General features: G+C 45.6%; 1 protein-coding gene across 1 annotated transcript in view; it reads right to left on the bottom strand.

Annotated features, from left to right (window-relative positions):
- hsd11b2 (hydroxysteroid (11-beta) dehydrogenase 2) overlaps positions 1-111 on the bottom strand; it is a 23,180-nt gene extending 23,069 nt beyond the window's left edge. The window contains 1 exon segment of the mRNA XM_063882256.1: positions 1-111. This exon segment is cut by the window's left edge and continues 276 nt beyond it. The gene's annotated coding sequence lies outside the window, so the exon portion shown is untranslated.
- Between the last annotated feature and the right edge of the window lie 12,389 nt (positions 112-12,500).

Raw genomic sequence — 12,500 nt, 5'->3', positions numbered from 1 at the left:
ACTGAGTCTCTCGCCCGTTCTCCCTCTCTGCTGAACACACACGCTCCCTGTGAGTTAAGAGTGTGTGTGAGGGTGTGTGTGTGTGTGTGTGTGTGTGTGTGTGTGTGCCAGTGAGGCGCTGCAGAGCTCGTCCTCTCCGTCTCTCTCAGTGTATATATAGAGGAGAGCTGCAGGGGGGGAGGGACTTCAGGCTGCAGCCCACACACACACACACACACACACACACACACACACACACACACACACACACACACACACACACACACACACACACACACACACACACACACACACACACCACACACACACACACTCAGGAATAATCAGGGTTAATTTGGATTGGATTATTTACAAGTTAGTCTTTATTGTAACTTTGTTTGTATTTGTTTGATGTTTCCGCACACACACTCACACACACACACACACACACACACACACACACACACACACCACACACACACACACACACACACACACACACACACACACACACACACACAGATCTATATAAAGGAACAGTTGAGCATTGTGCAACAGAGGTAAGCAGAAACCTCTGATTAGATGTCAATACACAGACAGCAGAAACACAGAATGTGTGAGGGCAGAGGCTGGAGCTCTGAGATGCTTCCCAAAGAAACACATGTTGTTCCCGCCTGCCATTAAGTCCCTCTGACATGTCTAAAGGGAAGTGATTTGTTCCCAAGAGTTTGATCGGTTTTTCAGAAACACTCAAAACAACACGACGGACTTCAGGTTTACCTCACTGAAACACAAGATGTGTAACAATTACAAGAGGGATTTAGATCCTGCACATTAAGTACAGAGGGACCTGCACCCCCTCTGACGTCCAGCAGGGGGCGTCCTTTGGTTACCAGTCAGACTGTATAGAAGTCTACGAGAAAATGTTCCTGCTCCTCTCTGGATTTATTACCTCAGATTGTATAGAAGTCTATGAGGAAATGTTCTTGGCGTATTATGATTTAAATACCTGCTTGTTGTTGCTCTGAGTTACATCCTTTTGGATAAAAGCATCAGCTAAATGAAACAGAATTTAGCCCAGAAACCAAACTGCCTGTATCTTAAAACCAAGAGGGTCTACTTCTACGTCTTGCTTTCACACAGACCGGGCTCCTCAGGACTCCCTTATCCCTCAAAGTTTTACATTGATTGGCGCATGGATGGATTTCTTCATTGGTTTGATTCTGTTGACACTTGCTTATTTAAACACACATTTTAAAAATGTTTTACAGGAGGAAAAGATGATTGGATTCTCAGGAAAACAAATGAATGGACTTTGATTCACAGACTGCAAGTTTACTGTAACTTCAAATCATTGAAATGAGTTTTCTGAGAATTATATTAATCGGGGCAGCATTTCATCAGTTGGACTGTCATCACAGATCTTTAAATTGTCCATGTTGTGTTCAGATGTTTGCTGCAATTTTCCAGTAACTGTTCCTGGTTTCTCGGCAGCCGGCCTCCTCCCAAAGAGGAAGCCCGAGGAAGAGGAGGAGCAGAGTCATTGTTCAGCGCTCTGATAAATCCTGGGGACAACACTTACAGAAAGTTCTTCAAAGACTTCACAGATTGTCTGAGATCCTGTCCGCACCTGTATTCACATGTAGGAAATATCACTTTAAAAGAAGATCAAACATATTAGGTTCAGGTTTATTGGATAATTATTTACCGGTTATTTATTGGAAACACGACGCACAGCTGTATTCACTGAATTCCAGAAAGTCTCAGAAACACTTCAGTCTGCAGACCCTGACCTCCATTCTACCTGAACGGAGGAGCTTCAGGAAGTCATATTTCTGAGTTGGTCCGTGAAGGCAGCATCTATAAAGGAACTACAGCACGGTCACATGACTTCACGTCCCCACCGCTAAGCTAAAGGAGGCTAATGTTGGGCTATAAAGGAACTACAGCACGGTCACATGTCTTCACGTCCCCACCGCTAAGCTAAAGGAGGCTAATGTTGGGCTATAGAGGAACTACAGCACGGTCACATGACTTCACGTCCCCACCGCTAAGCTAAAGGAGGCTAATGTTGGGCTATAAAGGAACTACAGCACGGTCACATGACCTCACGTCCCCACCGCTAAGCTAAAGGAGGCTAATGTTGGGCTATAAAGGAACTACAGCACGGTCACATGTCTTCACGTCCCCACCGCTAAGCTAAAGGCGGCTAATGTTGGGCTATAAAGGAACTACAGCACGGTCACATGACTTCACGTCCCCACCGCTAAGCTAAGGGAGGCTAATTTTTGGCTATAAAGGAACTACAGCACGGTCACATGACTTCACGTCTCCACCGCTAAGCTAAAGGAGGCTAATGTTGGGCTATAAAGGAACTACAGCACGGTCACATGGCTTCACGTCCCCACCGCTAAGCTAAAGGAGGCTAATGTTGGGCTATAAAGGAACTACAGCATGGTCACATGACTTCACGTCCCCACCGCTAAGCTAAAGGAGGCTAATGTTGGGCTATAAAGGAACTACAGCACGGTCACATGACTTCACGTCCCCACCGCTAAGCTAAAGGAGGCTAATGTTGGGCTCTAAAGGAACTACAGCACGGTCACATGACTTCACGTCCCCACCGCTAAGCTAAAGGAGGCTAATGTTGGGCTCTAAAGGAACTACAGCACGGTCACATGACTTCACGTCCCCACCACTAAGCTAAAGGAGGCTTTTTTCTTGAAACATGGCGAATGACTGAAGCACGATCCCATGAAAAACAGCTCACAATTTGAAGAAGGTCCGACTGGCAGGATTGATTCAGACTCATTTACCCGGTCACTAACATGGTGAGAGAGGATGCTGCCTGATGGATGTTTATTTACCGTCTTTCTGTTGCGCGACCAAAGCTATCCTCTGTTGTTGTTCCTGCAGCGTTACACAAAGAGTTGTGCACAAACTGAAGAGTCATTGCTTCCACACCAACACACAGCGACCGGGTTCAGGGCGAGGTGACTGGGGGTGAGCTGGGGATGGTCAATGAGTCATTTTGGAGAATAACTATTTCTTCGGACACACACACACACACACACTGATCTGTCCCCCCCATTTATACAAAAAATACAATTATTATATTCAATTTAATATTTTTTATACCAATTGGTTTGTTAATCCACATACATACTTACATTGTATTATGTTTGAGAGTTCATATTTGAGCTTATGGTTAATGCTAATTATGACAGTAAGACAAATAGTAAGGACATATTGTCAAAATCATTTCTCTGAAGTTTTGTCCCCCCAAAATCTCCTTGCGCCCGACAGGAGAAACTGTAAAATATGACATCTTTTTGTATTCCAAATTTTCAACTGATTGCAAAAACAAGGATCTTTTTTGTGTAAATTATAACAACTTTAGTGGGGAAGTATTGACTTGATATTTGAAGGTCAGAATAAAATCTGAATCTCTTCAGAGAGACGGATAAATCATCAGAGTTTCCGAACAGATGTATTTTTATCATCACATGAGGATCAGGATGTTCTGTGACCATAAAATCTGTTTATCTGTTTATCTACGTGTGATGCGTTCAGGGACAGACACACGTTTCCGGAGACGTCACGAATCACGGCCTGGCCTCGGGTCGCAGAGCACATCCTCCCAATCCTCAACCCGGACTCTGATCTGTGTGAAGGTTCCTGATAAACCCTGTTCAGCGGATAAAACAAAGGTCTTCTGAAGTGACTTCACAATGAAGAACAGGACGACCTGGAGACGTTTCCCACAGATTAACCTCCTAATAATCGCAGCTCTACATTGGTTCAAAGGACTTTGACGAGTTTTGAGAACTGAAGTTAACGATATTATAATGAAACACTGTTGAGTGACCTCTGTGTCCCACAGAGGAGCTCTTACTGGTCCCACAGAGGAGCTCTTACTGGTCCCACAGAGGAGCTCTTACTGGTCCCACAGAGGAGCTCTTACTGGTCCCACAGAGGAGCCCTTACTGGTCCCACAGAGGAGCTCTTACTGGTCCCACAGAGGAGCCCTTACTGGTCCAACATGGTCCCACAGAGGAGCTCTTACTGGTCCCACAGAGGAGCCCTTACTGGTCCCACAGAGGAGTTCTTACTGGTCCCACAGAGGAGCCCTTACTGGTCCCACAGAGGAGCTCTTACTGGTCCCACAGAGGTGCTCTTACTGGTCCCACAGAGGAGCTCTTACTGGTCCCACAGAGGAGCCCTTACTGGTCCCACAGAGGAGCCCTTACTGGTCCCACAGAGGAGCTCTTACTGGTCCCACAGAGGAGCTCTTACTGGTCCCACAGAGGAGCCCTTACTGGTCCCACAGAGGAGCCCTTACTGGTCCCACAGAGGAGATCTTTCTGGTCCCACAGAGGAGCTCTTACTGGTCCCACAGAGGAGCTCTTACTGGTCCCACAGAGGAGCTCTTACTGGTCCCACAGAGGAGCTCTTACTGGTCCCACAGATGAGCTCTTTCTGGTCCCACAGAGGAGCTCTTACTGGTCCCACAGAGGAGCTCTTACTGGTCCCACAGAGGAGCTCTTACTGGTCCCACAGAGGAGTTCTTACTTTGTTTGGAAACGTTTGGTCATGTTTTATTCACACTTTTTATTAATGGTCTTCTTCCATTAAACAGATTCACCTTGTTCAGATACAGTTTGAAACAGAAGACAAAAGAAAAACTTAAACACAAAACAAACAAAGTATATTGGAAGTGATATTGAAGCTAAATGGCTCCCAGGTTCCACACTTTACCTTCACTCACACACACACACCTGCTGGTTTGCACATGTCACTTAGAGGCTTTCCAAAGCGACTCACAGATGCTGAGGACGATCCACATAGGAGCATGAGCGGGGGAGGGTCTTCCCCAGGGATTCAACGACACGCTGACTGCAGTGGGGATTGATCCAGTGATCAGTGCACTATCCCACTGAGCCACAGCCTCCTGCTACTTCCTGTGTTCTGTGTTTACCTGTCCATGGCTGCTTTATCCTCCTCTCTGAAAGTGAAACCGGAGAAGTGGTTAAGGAAGTGAGGAGTCAGAGTTGGAAGCTCTTCATCGGTGACGGCTGAGTGCTGCGTCTCTCTAAATATTGCTGCAAGGAATTATGGGACGGCCTTTTTCTCCTCTCCGTTCCCAAAGGACAGTCCAGTGTTTCCTTAAGGAGACAACAAAGGAAGCTCCTTTCATCTCCTCTACGAACTCCGGGGTTATTCCACCTGTTAGAGAGACGGATGAAGTCTTCATTGGGACGTTATAACGCTGACAGAATATAAAGGTTAACCAAAACCCCGTCCCTGTGTCTATCCTCAGTTAGTAATGTATTTATTTGAGGGCTTGGAGTGTGTTCACAGCACTTCTGGTTCCTCTAACTCCATATTTCCTCCGTGCGTTGGCAGCAGTCTGATGGTTAGGCGTTATCTGTTTCCCATCCGAGCACCTTCCTCCTGAAGGAACGTCTGCAGTAGCACTCTGCTCCCCTCATAAAGACTCATCACATTCCCAGCTGCGTCTCGTAGAAATATCTCTGAGTCGGACGACGCGGATCTCGAGCCCCCCACCGCCAGGACATTTCAGTTGTACCTCTCCTTTCATCTCCCCACTGCAGAGAGGACTGACCCCCCGACTCCTGAACCAACAGCATCTCTTCTGAAACATTGATGAAGAAGGGCACAGGAAGACTCAGAGACAGTCGGGAATATTCTGAGCCAGAAAACAGAAGCTGGAAGACGGGATGATTGGGGTCAGAGTCAGGTTGTGGGGGGGGGTATGGATAACACTCTGAAGGTTAGCATGATGAGAAACAGCGTGTTCATCCTTCAGCTCCGCTCTGTCACATGCTGCCTTGAGATCTTAGCACATAAAGATGATTCACTGGCAGGACACACACACACACACACAAACACACACACAAACACACACACACACACACACACACACACAAACACACACACACAGTTTGTTTTAAGACTGTGCCGTATTTATTATTCTGTACTTATATGTATATATTTGGTGCTCTACCCTTTCTAAGTTTTTATGATAGTTTAAAATGGTTTTCCAAGAGTCCTTGTTTTGGTCTTTTTATCACATTTTAATCATCCTAATCCTAATCATCTTCTACAAAATGTCACATTCTTTGTCTCCCGATTCTTTTCCTTTTGATTTTATTTTCAAACTTCGTTTTTTCCAAATTTCGACTTCTCAGAATGTCCCACTTTTTCTTAAAAGTGATCATTTCCAGACACACTGAGGTCTGCTCCCTCTCAGAGGGTCCAAAATGTGACTGACTCCACGATGAGCCACTTCCACCCTGACACTCATTTAGAACTCATTGAAAAGAGAAGGTTCTCAGCTTTCCAAAGATATCCTTACTGTGTTTGTTCTCCATATGATCAAAATGGTGTCCTCAGGACAGGACTCTGAGGAAAAGGCCTTCAGAGTTTACTGACAAGTTTAAGCCTGAAGTATTTCGGGGGGGGGTGGGGCTCAAGGGTTAATATTTTGGGGAATAATATGCCCCGCGCCCCCTGTAGGACCACCCCTGGATTAGCTGTGATGTTGAGTTGGGGGTTTATCTCTAAATATTGTCTAAATGAATGCATTTTGGACTTAAACAGTACTGTGATAAACTGTTGAAGACAGGAAGCACCACTGGGTGTTGTGATCATCTGATCATGTGATCATGTGACCCCCCGCAGAGAGAGCACACAAAGCGGCGGCGGCGCTTGGCACGCAGGGCCTCCGCTCAACAATACAGGCTCAGAATTACACTTAATTAAGGTCAGTGTGTGACAGTTTGCCGTGAACCATGAGAGAGACGCTTTATGAGGAAACCCAAGACCTGGGGGACCCTCAAACACCTGCTGTGTCAAATATAATATAATAAATAAAATAATAAATAACATATTCTTGATTTTCCTCAAATACCCACACATTTTCTCCAACAAATGTTATTTTCATAGCCCCTCCTGGCAGTGCATCTCCACCACCAGACTACAGGGTAATTCTAAAGTGTCCTCTTGAGCTTCAGTCTGCAGTCCGGCTCTTAAGTTCTGGTTCTCCTCGCAGCTCCTCATAGCAGAGAGTCTACACTATAGGACTCTACAGCGGTATTCAACACGTCCTCATATCAGATTTTCATGTCAAATGTCCTCCTGCAGTCACTACCATTTTTTAAGAATTTGTAAAAAAATCTGATTTTGAGATTTACGGAGAAATTTAGATTTTGATCAAAATGTCAGAATTCTGAGAAGTATCAGAAAGAAGTCAAGATTTTAACATTTTTGGGATAAAAGTCAAGTTTTTGGGAAAACTTTTTGAATTTCCGACTATTGTTCAAAATTATTGCTATTTTCCTAAAAAAATGCTTCTTTTCAAATGTCTGCCTTTTTTCAATCCTAAATTTCGACTTTATCCAATTATCTTTTCAAAATGATCACTTTTTCCTTAAAATGTTGTGATTTTGTGAGAAAAAGTCAGAATTCTACTTCTCTCTGAGAGTCAGAGCATTTCTACCCCAGGACTCTAATAGGTATTCAACATGTCCTCATATCAGAGGTCCTCCTGCAGTCACTAACAGAGGATGCTGGAAAACCACCACCTCAGAGGAGCTGAGAATCATCTCTGATGAACTCTCCGTTTATAATGCTGCTAGAGCTAACAGGAAGGACTGAGACATCAGGGTTAGAACAGGAAGTGGGCAAAGGGGCGAGGCTACTTGAGGGGAATAGTCTTTAGCGCATGATACACATTTAGGGTGAGTCCAACTTCACTTCTGATGATTATCCTGAATATAATCCAGGTGCGAGGGTCAAAGAGGTTGTTTGAAATAAACCAGTCATAAAGTCAGCTCCTGCCTCCTCCGTCCATCTCCCCTCTGGACTCCATGTTTTCTGTTCTGCTTCCTGTTGGATGTTTCCAGTGATCCCACAACGATGCTTAATATTTGCATGAGCCAAGACTGTCTTTATTTCACAGGATTGATTTGATAAAGAGTGACTGCAGACAGTTTGATGACTCCCAGACTCTAATAAAGCTCATGACTCTCTTTCATTATTGAAATGTGTTTTCAGAGGGACGTAACTCACAGTCAAATGTAAGGTCTGAGCTGTTTGTTGCACATTTTCAATTACAAACACGGGTGGCTTTAATCAAACTGTAACGTCTTCCTGTTTCACCAAAGCAAACACAGACAGTCCTCCTTAAGATGGGAGCGCTCCTCTCATGTGACCCATGAGTTTTCCCCTGTGTGTGTTTGTATTGGGTTGTTGACATCTGGTTTGTTTTCTGGTCCTCCTGTTGATCTGAACGTCTTTCTCTCCTGACACATTTCTTATATTTTCATTATCTGGAATCCACGCAGTGTGTCCTCTGAAAATCCCTTCATCTTCAGTGAAGTTCGTCTAAATATCTCAAATGTTTTTCGAGACACAATAAAACATGTGGACTCTGCGATGCTCAGCTGAGTCATGTGACCGTGAAGACTTTTAAGAGTCTGTACTGGGACATGTCTCCATGCTTTAGAGTCTCTACTGGGACATGTCTCCATGCTGTAGAGCTCTACTGGGACATGTCTCCATGCTTTAGAGTCTGTACTGGGACATGTCTCCATGCTTTAGATCTCTACTGGGACATGTCTCCATGCTTTAGAGTCTGTACTGGGACAGTCTCCATGCTTTAGAGTCTCTACTGGGACATGTCTCCATGCTTTAGAGGTCTGTACTGGGACATGTCTCCATGCTTAAGGAGTCTGTACTGGGACATTGTCTCCATGCTTAATTCTCTACTGGGACATGTCTCCATGCTTTAGTGTCTTTACTGGGACATGTCTCCATGCTTTAGAGGTCTCTACTGGGACATGTCTCCATGCTTAAGAGTCTGTACTGGACATGTCTCCATGCTTTAATATCTCTACTGGGACATTCTCCATGCTTTAGTGGTCTTTACTGGGACATGTCTCCATGCTTTAGAGTCTCTACTGGGACATGTCTCCATGCTTAGAGTTTACGGGACTGTCCCATGCTTAATTTTACTGGGACAGTCCCATTTTTAATCTCATGGCATGTTTTCATGTTTTAGAGTCTCTAGGGGGACAGTCCCATGTTTTTAATTCCAAACGGGCATGTCTCCAGCTTAGGTCTCTACTGGAATGTCCCAGCTTTGGTTCTACTGGGACATGTCTCATGTTTTAAATTTCCCCCTGGGACATGTTTTCATCTTTAGATCTCTCGGGGACATGTCTCCATGTTTTTAGGCTTCGGGCATGTCTCCATGTTTTAAAAGTCTTACGGGGAAATTCCCCAATGCTTTGAGTCTTATGGGACTTTTCCATCTTAGAGCCTCGGACTGTCTCCATGCTTTTCTTACGGGGCATGTCTCCATGCTTTATGTCTCTACGGGACATGTCTCCAGCTTTAGGTCTTAGGGGCATGTTCATTTTTAAATTCTCTACCTGGGAATTCTTCATGTTTTAAAGGTTTTACGGGACTGTTTTCATGCTTTAACTCTACGGGACAGCTCCATCTGTAGGCCCCAACTGGGAAAAGTTTCAGCTTTAGGTCTCTAGGGCTGTCTCCATGCTTAACTTACTGGGAAGTCTCCATTTTTAAAGGTCTTACTGGGACTTTCCCATGCTTAATCTTACGGGACTGTCCCCAGCTTAGGTCTCTACGGGACATGTCCCCATGCTTTAGTCTCTATGGGACATGTCCCATGCTTAATCTTACTGGGCATGTCCCCATTTAATTTCCTATGGGACATTCTCCTCTTATGTCTCTACGGGGGACTTCTCATGTTTTTAGAGGTCCTAGGGCATTCCCAGCTTTGTGTCTTATGGGACATGTCCCATGTTTAACTACGGACAGTCCCCCCGTTTTTAATGTTCTACGGGGCATGTCCCCTGTTTAGGTCTTACGGGACATGTCTCCTGCTTTGAGTTCTAGGGACAGTCTCCATGCTTAAAGGTCTCTACGGGGACATGTCTCCTCTTAGACTCTACTGGACATTTCTCCAGTTTTAAAGTTTTTTACGGGGACATGTCTCCATTTTTAACTAGGGGACATGCCCTCCTGCTTTAGAGTCTTAGGGGGACATGTCTCCATGTTTAAAATTCTTAGGGGCATGTTCCTGTTTTAACCCTTACTGGGCAGTCTCCATGCTTTGAGTTCTATGGGCATGTTCCAGTTTTAATCGACTGGGACGTCTCCAGCTTAATCTCTAGGGGGCCATGTCCCCATGTTTTTAATTCTCCAAGGGGCCCTGTCCCCATGCTTTAGAGTCTGTACGGGGACATTTTCCCATCCCTTTAGAGCTGTACTGGGACATGTCCCATGCTTTTAGGTCTGTATGGCCTGTTTCATCCCTTAGAGTCTTTTTCCCCGGGCCATTTTCCCCCTGTTTTTAAAGAGTCTGACTGGGCCATGTTCCAAGCTTTAGAGTCTCTAGGGGAAAAGTCCCCATGCTTTGAGTCTCTCCGGGGACTTTGTCTCCATGCTTTGGGATTTTTACTGGGACATTCTCCATGCTTTTAGAGCCCTGAAAAGGGGACATGTCTTCTTTGCTTTGAGTCTCTATTTTGGGCATGTTTTCCAGCTTTAGATTTCGGTACGGGACTTTCCCTCCTGCTTTAATTTCTCTACTGGGACATGTTTCCATGCTTTAGAGTCTCTACTGGCCCATTTCCCCATGCTTTAGGCCTACGGGGAATGTCCCCATCCCTGTAAAACTTGTAGGGGCCAATGTCTCCATGCTGTAGAGCCCTGTACTGGGCCCTGCCCTCCATCTTTAATTCTCTACTGGGACAGGGTTCCAGTTTTAAATTTTCCTACGGGGACAGGTCTCCGTGCTTTAGGTCGTATGGGAATGTCTCCATGCGGGGTGGGGCTGTACTGGGACATGTCCCCATGTTTGTGGTCTGTCCTGGGAAAAGCCCTCCATGCTTTAATTCTCTACGGGGAAACATGTTCCCTGTTTTAGAGTCTGTACGGACAGTCCCCCATGCTGTGAGTCTGACGGGGCCATTTTTTTAAATGTTTTAGAGTCTCTATTTGGGAATTCTCCCAAAGCTGTAGGGCTGCCCCAGGGACCAGGTTTTTTTCCATGGTGAGTCTCTACTGGGACCCCTTTTTTAATCTCCAATGACTGTAGGTCGTACGGGGAAAAAAATTCCCCAGCTGTAGAGTCTGTACTGGGAATGTTCCATGCGGGGCCCCAAAAAGTCTAGTTAACATGGGCCATGCCCTCCATGCGGGGTTTAAAAGGGTCTTCCCGGGGTCTGTCGGGCGTCTTTTTTTACCCCCCTTTTCCCTTGCAACCCGACCCCAAGTCTTTTTTGATTGGTTAGCGGCCCGGGCTCTTTTGTAAATTGGGTTTTCCAACCCCGGGTTGGGGATGTCCTTTCCCCCCATAGCGTATCAGAAAATTTTGGGGGGGAGTGCAAACCCAATAGGAGCACGAGTGTTCCATAGTGATGTCACCATGTTCCAGAAGTAAACAACAAGTGGGTAGAAGCTCCCGGGTTGGGATGGAACCAGGAGGTCTGTCTCCGGCTCCGTCAGAGAGCGTGTTACGCTGTCTTTGTTTACTCCAGGAGTCGTTACAGAAAGCACATGTAGAAAAGTGGGGATTATTGTGGAAGGAGCCAAAAAATCACTGGGAGCTAAAGCGGCTCCACGGAGGTCAACTCCAGTTCACACAATCAGACTATTTAAAGCAGTCCAGATTACTGAGGGGCCACGCTAGTGTTAATCAGCCTGGAGGTCAAACACGGATCCACACATAAACAGATCGGCAGGAAGTACACCTACAGCCTGAGATGACTCTGCATTTATGACTGGAGGTCAATGGTTTGGTGAATGTGTTTTTGGTTGTTATCCTGAAGTAAGGTCTGCGGTTAACACAAGCTGAAGAGACTTAATATTTAGTTCTACCTCATAAAATACATCAATAAATACCCCACTGGGGGATTAAAAAATGGACACTGCTAACAAGTGTCTAAATGAGATGACTAAACACCATCACGCCCAACATTAGCCTCCTTTAGCTTAGCGGTGGTGACGTGAAGTCATGTGACCGTGCTGTAGTTCCTTTATAGCCCAACATTAGCCTCCTTTAGCTTAGCGGTGGTGACGTGAAGTCATGTGACCGTGCTGTAGTTCCTTTATAGCCCAACATTAGCCTCCTTTAGCTTAGCGGTGGAGACGTGAAGTCATGTGACCGTGCTGCAGTTCCTTTATAGCCCAACATTAGCCTCCTTTAGCTTAGCGGTGGAGACGTGAAGTCATGTGACCGTGCTGCAGTTCCTTTATAGCCCAACATTAGCCTCCTTTAGCTTAGCGGTGGTGACGTGAAGTCATGTGACCGTGCTGTAGTTCCTTTATAGCCCAACATTAGCCTCCTTTAGCTTAGCGGTGGTGACGTGAAGTCATGTGACCGTGCTGTAGTTCCTTTATAGCCCAACATTAGCCTCCTTTAGCTTAGCGGTGGAGACGTGAAGTCATGTGACCGTGCTGCAGTT

The sequence above is a fragment of the Eleginops maclovinus genome, chromosome 4 (assembly GCF_036324505.1).
Source record: "Eleginops maclovinus isolate JMC-PN-2008 ecotype Puerto Natales chromosome 4, JC_Emac_rtc_rv5, whole genome shotgun sequence".
Taxonomy (NCBI): domain Eukaryota; kingdom Metazoa; phylum Chordata; class Actinopteri; order Perciformes; family Eleginopidae; genus Eleginops; species Eleginops maclovinus.
The sequence above is the reverse complement of the archived record's forward strand: the minus strand, read 5'-3'. Positions and strand labels throughout refer to the sequence as shown.